Consider the following 14273-nt stretch of genomic DNA (forward strand, 5'->3'; position numbering starts at 1 on the left):
ACAACATTCGCATTATAGGGGTCCCAGAAGGAGAAGAGAGAGAGAAAGGATCAGAGAAAATATTTGAAGAGATTATAGTCGAAAACTTCCCTAACATGGGAAAGGAGATAGCCACCCAAGTCCAGGAAGCGCAGAGAGTCCCATACAGAATAAACCCAAGGAGAAACACGCCGAGACACATAGTAATCAAAGTGGCAAAAATTAAAGACAAAGAAAAATTATTGAAAGCAGCAAGGGAAAAACGACAAATAACATACAAGGGAACTCCCATAAGGTTAACAGCTGATTTCTCAGCAGAAACTCTGCAAGCCAGAAGGGAGTGGCATGATATACTTAAAGTGATGAAAGGGAAGAACCTACAACCAAGATTACTCTACCCGGCAAGGATCTCATTTAGATTTGATGGAGAAATCAAAAGCTTTACAGACAAGCAAAAGCTACGAGAATTCAGCACCACCAAACCAGCTCTACAACAAATGCTAAAGGAACTTCTCTAAGTGGGAAACACAACAGAAGAAAAGGACCTACAAAAACAAACCCAAAACAATTAAGAAAATGGTCATAGGAACATACATATCGATAATTACCTTAAACGTGAATGGATTAAACGCCCCAACCAAAAGACATAGACTGGCTGAATGGATACAAAAACAGGACCCATATATATGCTGTCTACAAGAGACCCACTTTAGACCTAGGGACACATACAGACTGAAAGTTAGGGGATGGAAAAAGATATTCCATGCAAATGGAAATCAAAAGAAAGCTGGAGTAGCTATACTCATATCAGATAAAATAGACTTTAAAATAAAGAATGTTACAAGAGACAAGGAAGGACACTACATAATGATCCAGGGATCAATCCAAGAAGAAGATATAACAATTATAAATATATATGCACCCAACATAGGAGCACCTCAATACATAAGGCAACTGCTAACAGCTATAAAAGAGGAAATCGACAGTAACACAATAATAGTGGGGGACTTTAACACTTCACTTACACCAATGGACAGATCATCCAAAATGAAAATAAATAAGGAAACAGAAGCTTTAAATGACACAATAGACCAGATAGATTTAATTGATATATATAGGACATTCCATCCAAAAACAGCAGATTACACATTCTTCTCAAGTGCGCACGGAACATTCTCCAGGATAGATCACATCTTGGGTCACAAATCAAGCCTCAGTAAATTTAAGAAAATTGAAATCATACCAAGCATCTTTTCTGACCACAACGCTATGAGATTAGAAATGAATTACAGGGAAAAAAACGTAAAAAAGACAAACACATGGAGGCTAAACAATACGTTACTAAATAACCAAAAGATCACTGAAGAAATCAAAGAGGAAATAAAAAAATACCTAGAGACAAATGACAATGAAAACACGACGACCCAAAACCTATGGGATGCAGCAAAAGCGGTTCTAAGAGGGAAGTTTATAGCTATACAAGCCTACCTAAAGAAACAAGAAAAATCTCAAGTAAACAATCTAACCTTACACCTAAAGAAACTAGAGAAAGAAGAACAAACAAAACCCAAAGTTAGCAGAAGGAAAGAAATCATAAAGATCAGAGCAGAAATAAATGAGATAGAAACAAAGAAAACAATAGCAAAGATCAATAAAACTAAAAGTTGGTTCTTTGAGAAGATAAACAAAATTGATAAGCCATTAGCCAGACTCATCAAGAAAAAGAGGGAGAGGACTCAAATCACTAAAATCAGAAATGAAAAAGGAGAAGTTACAACAGACACTGCAGAAATACAAAACATCCTAAGAGACTACTATAAGCAACTTTATGCCAATAAAATGGACAACCTGGAAGAAATGGACAAATTCTTAGAAAGGTATAACCTTCCAAGACTGAATCAGGAAGAAACAGAAAATATGAACAGACCAATCACAAGTAATGAAATTGAAACTGTGATTAAAAATCTTCCAACAAACAAAAGTCCAGGACCAGATGGCTTCACAGGTGAATTCTATCAAACATTTAGAGAAGAGCTAACACCCATCCTTCTCAAACTCTTCCAAAAAATTGCAGAGGAAGGAACACTCCCAAACTCATTCTATGAGGCCACCATCACCCTGATACCAAAACCAGACAAAGACACTACAAAAAAAGAAAATTACAGACCAATATCACTGATGAATATAGATGCAAAAATCCTCAACAAAATACTAGCAAACAGAATCCAACAACACATTAAAAGGATCATACACCACGATCAAGTGGGATTTATCCCAGGGATGCAAGGATTCTTCAATATACGCAAATCAATCAATGTGATACACCATATTAACAAATTGAAGAATAAAAACCATATGATCATCTCAATAGATGCAGAAAAAGCTTTTGACAAAATTCAACACCCATTTATGATAAAAACTCTCCAGAAAGTGGGCATAGAGGGAACCTACCTCAACATAATAAAGGCCATATATGACAAACCCACAGCAAACATCATTCTCAATGGTGAAAAACTGAAAGCATTTCCTCTAAGATCAGGAACGAGACAAGGATGTCCACTCTCACCACTATTATTCAACATAGTTCTGGAAGTCCTAGCCACGGCAATCAGAGAAGAAAAAGAAATAAAAGGAATACAAATTGGAAAAGAGGAAGTAAAACTGTCACTCTTTGCGGATGACATGATACTATACATAGAGAATCCTAAAACTGCCACCAGAAAACTGCTAGAGCTAATTAATGAATATGGTAAAGTTGCAGGATACAAAATTAATGCACAGAAATCTCTTGCATTCCTATACACTAATGATGAAAAATCTGAAAGAGAAATTATGGAAACACTCCCATTTACCATTGCAACAAAAAGAATAAAAGACCTAGGAATAAACCTACCTAGGGAGACAAAAGAACTGTATGCAGAAAACTATAAGACACTGATGAAAGAAATTAAAGATGATACCAACAGATGGAGAGATATACCATGTTCTTGGATTGGAAGAATCAACATTGTGAAAATGACTATACTACCCAAAGCAATCTACAGATTCAATGCAATCCCTATCAAATTACCAATGGCATTTTTTATGGAGCTAGAACAAATCATCTTAAAATTTGTATGGAGACACAAAAGACCCCGAATAGCCAAAGCAGTCTTGAGGCAAAAAAATGGAGCTGGAGGAATCAGACTCCCTGACTTCAGACTATACTACAAAGCTACAGTAATCAAGACAATATGGTACTGGCACAAAAACAGAAACATAGATCAATGGAACAAGATAGAAAGCCCAGAGATTAACCCACGCACCTATGGTCAACTAATCTATGACAAAGGAGGCAAAGATATACAATGGAGAAAAGACAGTCTCTTCAATAAGTGGTGCTGGGAAAACTGGACAGCTACATGTAAAAGAATGAAATTAGAATACTCCCTAACACCATACACAAAAATAAACTCAAAATGGATTAGAGACCTAAATATAAGACTGGACACTATAAAACTCTTAGAGGAAAACATAGGAAGAACACTCTTTGACATAAATCACAGCAAGATCTTTTTTGATCCACCTCCTAGAGTAATGGAAATAAAAACAAAAATAAACAAGTGGGACCTAATGAAACTTCAAAGCTTTTGCACAGCAAAGGAAACCATAAACAAGACGAAAAGACAACCCTCAGAATGGGAGAAAATATTTGCAAACGAATCAACGGACAAAGGATTAATCTCCAAAATATATAAACAGCTCATTCAGCTCAATATCAAAGAAACAAACACCCCAATCCAAAAATGGGCAGAAGACCTAAATAGACATTTCTCCAAAGAAGACATACAGACGGCCACGAAGCACATGAAAAGATGCTCAACATCACTAATTATTAGAGAAATGCAAAGCAAAACTACAATGAGGTATCACCTCACTCCTGTTAGAATGGGCATCATCAGAAAATCTACAAACAACAAATGCTGGAGAGGGTGTGGAGAAAAGGGAACCCTCTTGCACTGTTGGTGGGAATGTAAATTGATACAGCCACTATGGAGAACAATATGGAGGTTCCTTAAAAAACTAAAAATAGAATTACCATATGACTCAGCAATCCCACTACTGGGCATATACCCAGAGAAAACCGTAATTCAAAAAGACACATGCACCCGAATGTTCATTGCAGCACTATTTACAATAGCCAGGTCATGGAAGCAACCTAAATGCCCATCAACAGACGAATGGATAAAGAAGATGTGGTACATATATACAATGGAATATTACTCAGCCATAAAAAGGAACGAAATTGAGTCATTTGTTGAGACGTGGATGGATCTAGAGACTGTCATACAGAGTGAAGTAAGTCAGAAAGAGAAAAACAAATATCGTATATTAATGCATGTATGTGGAACCTAGAAAAATGGTACAGATGAGCCAGTTTGCAGGGCAGAAGTTGAGACACAGATGTAGAGAATGGACATATGGACACCAAGGGGGGAAAACTGCGGTGAGGTGGGGATGGTGGTGTGCTGAATTGGGCGATTGGGATTGACATGTATACACTGATATGTATAAAATTGATGCCTAATAAGAACCTGCAGTATAAAAAAACAAACAAAACAACTAATACTAAACTTTCATTGGGTTATTTGTATGGAAATATGTTAATATAAATGTTTCAGACATTACATGAAATTACTAAAAATCTTATATTTGTATTTGTATGGAAATATGTATGGAAATATGTTAATATAAATGTTTCAGACATTACATGAAATTTCTAAAAATCTTATATTTGTATTTGTATGGAAATATGTATGGAAATATGTTAATATAAATGTTTCAGACATTACATGAAATTTCTAAAAATCTTATATGTTCTGGTATAATGTTATAAGTCATAATCCTAGTTATTACTTTAAAATGTATATCTCAGAAATAACTAATTTTCTTGTCAACTGCATTATTATGAACTTTCATCAAATCTTTTACCGTGGTCATTTTTAAGTCTTTTGTCATTTACAGACAGTTCTGGGTGTACTCTGATGATTTTGCAAATATGTTCCTATAAAAGGGTTTCATCTTCAAGAAATTCATGGAAAAGACTCTGACAAGTACAGGTTTCTGGTAACTGACTGTACTGCTGAACTGAATGAATAAGCATTTTCAGAACTCTGATGAAAAACTGATGAACTCATAAAAGTGCTAACAAAAGATCAAGATGAAAAAAAACAATTAATTACATGGGACTGAGTGAACTGATGAGGATGAGTACAATTTTTGTGACTTTCTGTCTGAATTAAAAAAAAAAAATCCCACAAGGACTCAGAGGCAAAGAATATACAAATCAATTTTCACTGCAAAGTAAAGGAGCTGTTACAGTGGAGGATTACTGGACTGAATGTCAATATTATGACATAGTATGAGTGTGTTTCATGTTTGGTAATTGCAATCATTGTTGTTTTTGTTGTGGTCATCCATGTACAATGCTTGGTGTCAGTCTATTTATCTCTTGTAAAAATAAAATACAGTGTGTGTGTGTGAAAAAAAAAAACGAATGTATATATATATATAACTGAATCACTTTGCTGTACAGCAGAAATTAACACATTTTAAATCAACTGTACTTCAATAAAAAAAAAATGAAATTACCGAGAGAAAAAAAAATATTGCTGTATTTTACTCTGTGTAAAGTTTACATTCAAAGAAAAGCACTGTAAACAAATACGGCTCACTAGTTAATGCCATGCTTGCTGAAATACTTAAGGAGACATGTACCGATGTCTGCAATTTACCACAAAATGCATCAAGGAATAAGATGGATTGGGGCTTTCCTGGTGGCGCACTTGTTTAGAATCCGCCTGCCAACGCAGAGGACACGGTTCGAGCCCTGGTCCGGGAAGGTCCCACATGCCGTGGAGCAACAAAGCCCGTGCAGCACAACTACTGAGCCAGCGCACCACAACTACTGAAGCCCGCGTGCCTACAGCCTGTGCTCTGTAACAAGAGAAGCCACTGCAATAAGAAGCCCACACACCACAGCGAAGAGTAGGCCCCGCTCACCGCAACTAGAGAAAGCCCGGGCTCAGCAACAAAGGCCCAACACAGCCAAAAATAAATAAAATAAAATAAATAAATTTTAAAAAAAGAATAATGAAAACCAAAATGCATATGAAGTATAATTCCAAGTTTAAAAATATGAGCTGAAGTACTTACAATAGCCAGGACATTGAAGCAACCTAAGTGGCCATCGACAGATGAATGGATAAAGAAGATGTGGCACATATATACAATGGAATATTACTCAGCCATAAAAGGAAACGAAATTGAGTTATTTGTACTGAGGTGGATGGACCTAGAGACTGTCATACAGAGTGAAGTAAGTCAGAAAGAGAAAAACAAATACCATATGCTAACACATATATATGGAATCTAAAAAAAAAAAAAAACGGTTCTCACGAACCTCGGAGCAGGACAGGAATAAAGACGCAGACGTAGAGAATGGACTTGAGGACACGGGGAGGGGGAAGGGTAAGCTGAGACGAAGTGAGAGAGTGGCATTGACATATATACACTACCCAATGTCAAATAGATAGCTAGTGGGAAGCAGCCACATAGCACAGGGAGGTCAGCTGGGTGCTTTGTGACCACCTAGAGGGGTGGGATAGGGAGGGTGGGAGGGAGATGCAAGAGGGAGGGGGTATGGGGATATATGTATATGTATAGCTGATTCACTTTGTTATAAAGCAGAAAGTAACACACCACTGTAAAGCAATTATACTCCAATAAAGATGTTAAAACAAAATGAGCTGAAAAAAGATGGGGAGGAAATGGGCTAAAATATTAACTGTGGTGGAATTAAACATGGTTTTTCTTCACTTTTTCATATTCCATGCACGAACTAACCAAGTTCTCTTTCTCCAGTATCCACATACTATGTTTGCCATAATAAAAGCACTATCACCTGCCCTCTTGCCCAAGGGAGAAAGGCCCACTGGGCAGCAACACCTCCCCACTTGTGCTCCCCTCCTGTGACCGTGGCTTTGAGCACCTGATGGGGCCCCCAGAGCGCTCTAATCACAGCTGTAGAGATGTGTCCTCGTTGGCTTCACAGGGATGACCAAGCCTACGGCTGACTTATCTGCTTTGCTTCCCAGGTGCAGCCCCACCCACCCTGTCTTCATCTTTGCCCATCACGGGCGCTAACCCCCTCCCAACTTCTTCCAACCACACCCTCTAGCTTCCTAGAGTTTTGTCGGTTATTTGAATTTCTTATTTTAAGTGATCTTTGTCCAGAAGCTAAAAAGGGAAACCTTACAAAATTTTCTATGTAATGATGTAAAATCCCTGCATGGCAAAAATAAATACTAAACAAACAAGGAATTATAAAATGACAACTGAGACATATTTGGAAGATACAGGACAAAGGGCTGATTTACCTCATTTATGCAGAGCTCAAAATCAAAAGTTAAAAAAAGAAGATGAAAGACCCAAGAGAAGACAAAGATGAAGTAAGCAAAGGGTACAAAGAAACACCAATTACCAAAAAACAGGGGGAAGTGTTGAACCTCACTGGTAATAAAAGAAATGAAAGCCCAAACAGTAATGGAATATAATTTCTTACCTTGCAAACTGCCGAAAGGTCAATGAAAAAGTTGGATAGCCTCCAGTTTGAGGATGGGCGATCGGAAAATGAGTGCTCATGCATTGTTGTGAAACCATAAAGTGATGCAACTTTCTGAAGGACAATTTGACAATATCTAGTAAATTTATAAATGCATGGAGCCACTAAGGAAGACCCTGTTTGGAATTTATATTGTAGAAATATTTATAATTTCACCAAGATTATACATATGATGTTCACTGCAACCTTTTTTAATAAAAGTAAGAAAGAAGGAAAGGAAAGAAAGAAAAAGAAAGAATGAACTTGAAGCAGTCTCTGAACAAGGGTCAAATTACTAGATATTTGTAAAAGTAGAGGCTTGAAGATAGGTAAAGCAAAAATCGAGTATCAAAACCAAATTCTAGGGACTTCCCTCGTGGCACAGTAGTTAAGAGTCCGCCTGCCAATGCAGGGGACACGGGTTTGAGCCCTGGTCCAGGAAGATCCCACATGCCACAGAGCAACTAAGCCCGTGCGCCACAACTACTGAGCCTGCAATCTAGAGCCCACGAGCCACAACTACTGAGCCCAAGCGCCACAACTACTGAGCCCGAGAGCCATAACTACTGAAGCCCGTGCGCCTACAGCCCGTGCTCCGCAACAAGAGAACCCACCGCAATGAGAAGCCCGCGCACGGCGATGAAGAGTAGCCCCCCCACCCGCTCGCCGCAACTAGAGAAAGGCCACATGTGGCAACGAAGACCCAACACAGCCACATAAATAAATAAATAAATAAATAAATAAATGTATTTAAAAAACAAATTCTAGGTTAGCACTCCAATAGAAGAAAAGTTGACTTTATACTGAAAGAACTAGTACACCCTGGTCTTTTTTATCTCCCCTGCCCAGGAACTCAGAATCCTGAGCTAATAATAAAGTGAGATTATGGGTGATTTTTTTCTTTCTTTGTATTTTTCTGGGTACTTTAAGTTTTTTCTATTGCACATGTATTAATTTTTAATAAAGTTATATAGTATCTTTATCAACATGTGAAGAACACACCTGGATTTTATAAATTGCTCTACAGTCATAAGCATTCTTCTATTTCTCCATCGGAGGGCAGCATTAGCACAGTAAATAGCAAAACTAATTTCAAGGTGTTTGGTCTGAAATTGAATGCTGCTGTTCAGTTGTTTATTCTGACAGGCTGCTGGTACAAATTAATCATTAGATTGTTTATTTTTCTGATAAATGACTATATAGTCATTGTCAAAACTGATATATAGGAGAAAAGACAAGTCACCTATAATCAGGGACCATCTGGCATTTATCTTCACATTTCTAGGTGTGATGAAGAGGAAGGTACATTTTTTTTTAAAAGTCTGCTGACAAAAAGTCCCCCATACAATTATTTTCTAATCTACGTTTCACATCAGATGTCTCTTGAGCATCTCCCTGCTTCCCTACGTTCTCTGACATGGTGGTTTTCAAAGGCCGCCTGGTGTTCCAGCCTGTGGACACGTTGTACCTTGCTTCCCTGATTTAAATGGGTCATTTAGGTGTTTTAACTGTCTTTCAAGTATGAAAGATTTCCCATGTATAAAATATACATAGAAAACTATACCACCCAATTAATCACTACTCCAATGTGATAGATGTTAATTGTTGCCATTTTTACTTCAGAGATTTTGAAGAAAGAAAAGTTTACAGGTAGGGTTGGAGGTCCCGATGTCCAATTAACTTCTCTCCTTCCATCCCCAAAGTCACCTCTGATCTGAAGCTGGTGCTTATTTTCCCTATCCTTGATCTCAGGCTTTAATTACAAAAGTATGTTCTGTAAACAACATAGTATCGTCCTGAGCTTTTCAATTCTACACATAAATGTAATCACCATGGCATGTCCTATATTTGCTTAACATTATGATTTACCCCCTGTTGATTTAGACCTAGTTAATTTTAACTGCTTTAAGGTATTATAATTTATAAATAGAATTTAGTAACACATTCCCTATTGATAAGCATTTAGGTGGTTTCTAATCATCGAGTATCACTGCTCTTTTGATGGGGCAGGTGCGCATAGCTTCTCTAGCTGTTATACCTAGAGAAGAATTAAGTTTGGGATTCCAGAAGACGAATGGTGGATTCGAAAGGGTCATTCCCTTCAGCTCTACTGGCTACTGCTGAATCACACTCCTGAATTACCAATTTTCAATTCAGCGGGTCGTGAATTAGTCCCATTTCCTCACTTCCTCTTTGTGGTAGGAGGCATGGCTTCAAGCATCTTGGAGGTTAAGCATCTCTTCATGGTCACTGGCAACAAGGTTTTGTCTTTTGTGAATCCATTGCCTTTGTTTATTACCTGCTTGGGTTCTTTACCTTTTTCTTATCGATTTGTACACATTGTGTATCTATGTCTGATTCAGACCGGGTGTCTAGAGGAAGCACGCGGCATGCACAAACCGGGTAATTTAAGGAGAGCTTGGGCTTCCCTGGTGGTGCAGCGGTTAAGAATCCGCCTGGCAATGCAGGGGACACGGGTTCGAGCCCTGGTCCGGGAAGATTCCACATGCCGCGGAGCAACAAAGCCCGTGCAGCACAACTACTGAGCCAGCGCACCACAACTGCTGAAGCCCGCGTGCCTAGAGCCCGTGCTCCGTAACAAAAGAAGCCACTGCAATAAGAAGCCCACACACCACAGCGAAGAGTAGCCCCCATTCACCGCAACTAGAGAAAGCCCGTGGTCAGCAACAAAGGCCCAACACAGCCAAAAATAAATAAAATAAAATAAATAAATTTTAAAAAAAGAATCATGAAAACCAAAATGCATATGAAGTATAATTCCAAGTTTAAAAATATGAGCTGAAGTATTTACAATAGCCAGGACATTGAAGCAACCTAAGTGTCCATCGACAGATGAATGGATAAAGAAGATGTGGCACATATATACAATGGGATATTACCAAGCCATAAAAAGAAACGAAATTGAGTTATTTGTAGTGAGGTGGATGGACCTAGAGACTGTCATACAGACTAAAGTAAGTCAGAAAGAGAAAAACAAATACCATATGCTAACACATATATATGGAATCTAAAAAAAAAAAAAAAACGGTTCTCATGAACCTCGGAGCAGGACAGGAATAAAGACGCAGACGTAGAGAGTGGACTTGAGGACACGGCGAGGGGGAAGGGTAAGCTGGGACGAAGTGAGAGAGTGGCACTGACATATATACACTACCCAATGTCAAATAGATACCTAGTGGGAAGCAGCCGCATAGCACAGGGAGGTCAGCTCGGTGCTTTGTGACCACCTAGAGGGGTGGGATAGGGAGGGTGGGAGGGAGGGAGGGAGGGTGGGAGGGAGACGCTAGAGGGAGGGGATATGGGGATATATGTATATGTATAGCTGATTCACTTTGTTATAAAGTAGAAAGTAACACACCACTGTAAAGCAATTATACTCCAATAAAGATGTTAAAACAAAATGAGCTGAAAAAAGATGGGGAGGAAATGGGCTAAAGTATTAACTGTGGTGGAATTAAACATGGTTTTTATTCACTTTTTCATATTCCATGCACTAACTAACCAAGTTCTCTTTCTCCAGTATCCACATACTATATTTGCCATAAAAAAAGCACTATCACCTGCCCTCTTGCCCAAGGAGAAAGGCCCACTGGGCAGCAACACCTCGCCACTTGTGCTCCCCTCCTGTGACCGTGGCTTTGAGCACCTGATGGGGCCCCCAGAGCGCTCTAATCACAGCTGTAGAGATGTGTCCTCGTTGGCTTCACAGGGATGACCAAGCCTACGGCTGACTTATCTGCTTTGCTTCCCAGGTGCAGCCCCACCCACCCTGTCTTCGTCTTTGCCCATCACGGGCGCTAACCCCCTCCCAACTTCTTCCAGCCACACCCTCTAGCTTCCTAAAGTTTTGTCGGTTATTTGAATTTCTTATTTTAAGTGATCTTTGTCCAGAAGCTAAAAAGGGAAACCTTACAAAATTTTCTATGTAATGATGTAAAATCCCTGCATGGCAAAAATAAATACTAAAGAAACAAGGAATTATAAAATGACAACTGAGACATATTTGGAAGATACAGGACAAAGGGCTGATTTACCTAATTTATGCAGAGCTCAAAATCAAAAGTTATAAAAAGAAGATGAAAAACCCAACAGAAGACAAAGATGAAGTAAGCAAAGGGTACAAAGAAACACCAATTACCAAAAAACAGGGGGAAGTGTTGAACCTCACTAGTAATAAAAGAAATGAAAGGCCAAACAATAATGGAATATAATTTCTTACCTTGCAAACTGCCGAAAGGTCAATGAAAAAGTTGGATAGCCTCCAGTTTGAGGATGGGCGATCGGAAAATGAGTGCTCATGCATTGTTGTGAAACCATAAAGTGATGCAACTTTCTGAAGGACAATTTGACAATATCTAGTAAATTTATAAATGCATGGAGCCACTAAGGAAGACCCTGTTTGGAATTTATATTGTAGAAATATTTATAATTTCACCAAGATTATACATATGATGTTCACTGCAACCTTTTTTAATAAAAGTAAGAAAGAAGGAAAGGAAAGAAAGAAAAAGAAAGAATGAACTTGAAGCAGTCTCTGAACAAGGGTCAAATTACTAGATATTTGTAAAAGTAGAGGCTTGAAGATAGGTAAAGCAAAAATCGAGTATCAAAACCAAATTCTAGGGACTTCCCTCGTGGCACAGTAGTTAAGAGTCCGCCTGCCAATGCAGGGGACACGGGTTTGAGCCCTGGTCCAGGAAGATCCCACATGCCACAGAGCAACTAAGCCCGTGCGCCACAACTACTGAGCCTGCAATCTAGAGCCCACGAGCCACAACTACTGAGCCCAAGCGCCACAACTACTGAGCCCGAGAGCCATAACTACTGAAGCCCGTGCGCCTACAGCCCGTGCTCCGCAACAAGAGAACCCACCGCAATGAGAAGCCCGCGCACGGCGATGAAGAGTAGCCCCCCCACCCGCTCGCCGCAACTAGAGAAAGGCCACATGTGGCAACGAAGACCCAACACAGCCACATAAATAAATAAATAAATAAATAAATAAATGTATTTAAAAAACAAATTCTAGGTTAGCACTCCAATAGAAGAAAAGTTGACTTTATACTGAAAGAACTAGTACACCCTGGTCTTTTTTATCTCCCCTGCCCAGGAACTCAGAATCCTGAGCTAATAATAAAGTGAGATTATGGGTGATTTTTTTCTTTCTTTGTATTTTTCTGGGTACTTTAAGTTTTTTCTATTGCACATGTATTAATTTTTAATAAAGTTATATAGTATCTTTATCAACATGTGAAGAACACACCTGGATTTTATAAATTGCTCTACAGTCATAAGCATTCTTCTATTTCTCCATCGGAGAGCAGCATTAGCACAGTAAATAGCAAAACTAATTTCAAGGTGTTTGGTCTGAAATTGAATGCTGCTGTTCAGTTGTTTATTCTGACAGGCTGCTGGTACAAATTAATCATTAGATTGTTTATTTTTCTGATAAATGACTATATAGTCATTGTCAAAACTGATATATAGGAGAAAAGACAAGTCACCTATAATCAGGGACCATCTGGCATTTATCTTCACATTTCTAGGTGTGATGAAGAGGAAGGTACATTTTTTTTTAAAAGTCTGCTGACAAAAAGTCCCCCATACAATTATTTTCTAATCTACGTTTCACATCAGATGTCTCTTGAGCATCTCCCTGCTTCCCTACTTCTCTGACATGGTGGTTTTTAAAGGCCGCCTGGTGTTCCAGCCTGTGGACTCGTTGTACCTTGCTTCCCTGATTTAAATGGGTCATTTAGGTGTTTTAACTGTCTTTCAAGTATGAAAGATTTCCCATGTATAAAATATACATAGAAAACTATACCACCCAATTAATCACTACTCCAATGTGATAGATGTTAACTGTTGCCATTTTTACTTCAGAGATTTTGAAGAAAGAAAAGTTTACAGGTAGGGTTGGAGGTCCCGATGTCCAATTAACTTCTCTCCTTCCATCCCCAAAGTCACCTCTTATCTGAAGCTGGTGCTTATTTTCCCTATCCTTGATCTCAGGCTTTAATTACAAAAGTATGTTCTGTAAACAACATAGTATCGTCCTGAGCTTTTCAATTCTACACATAAATGTAATCACCATGGCATGTCCTATATTTGCTTAACATTATGATTTACCCCCTGTTGATTTAGACCTAGTTAATTTTAACTGCTTTAAGGTATTATAATTTATAAATAGAATTTAGTAACACATTCCCTATTGATAAGCATTTAGGTGGTTTCTAATCATCGAGTATCACTGCTCTTTTGATGGGGCAGGTGCGCATAGCTTCTCTAGCTGTTATACCTAGAGAAGAATTAAGTTTGGGATTCCAGAAGACGAATGGTGGATTCGAAAGGGTCATTCCCTTCAGCTCTACTGGCTACTGCTGAATCACACTCCTGAATTACCAATTTTCAATTCAGCGGGTCGTGAATTAGTCCCATTTCCTCACTTCCTCTTTGTGGTAGGAGGCATGGCTTCAAGCATCTTGGAGGTTAAGCATCTCTTCATGGTCACTGGCAACAAGGTTTTGTCTTTTGTGAATCCATTGCCTTTGTTTATTACCTGCTTGGGTTCTTTACCTTTTTCTTATCGATTTGTACACATTGTGTATCTATGTCTGATTCAGACCGGGTGTCT

At 38.6% G+C, this 14273-nt stretch overlaps 1 long non-coding RNA gene across 1 annotated transcript in view; it reads left to right on the forward strand.

Moving 5' to 3' along the window:
• The window catches only part of LOC309652248, a 72850-nt gene extending 66309 nt beyond the window's left edge, over positions 1 to 6541 (forward strand). The window contains exon 2 of the long non-coding RNA XR_014258621.1: positions 6304 to 6541. This is a non-coding gene — a long non-coding RNA (uncharacterized lncRNA). The remainder of the gene's footprint in view (positions 1 to 6303) is intronic.
• The last annotated feature ends 7732 nt before the right edge of the window (positions 6542 to 14273 follow it).

Source organism: Balaenoptera physalus, assembly GCF_965194825.1.
Source record: "Balaenoptera physalus genome assembly, chromosome: X".
Taxonomy (NCBI): domain Eukaryota; kingdom Metazoa; phylum Chordata; class Mammalia; order Artiodactyla; family Balaenopteridae; genus Balaenoptera; species Balaenoptera physalus.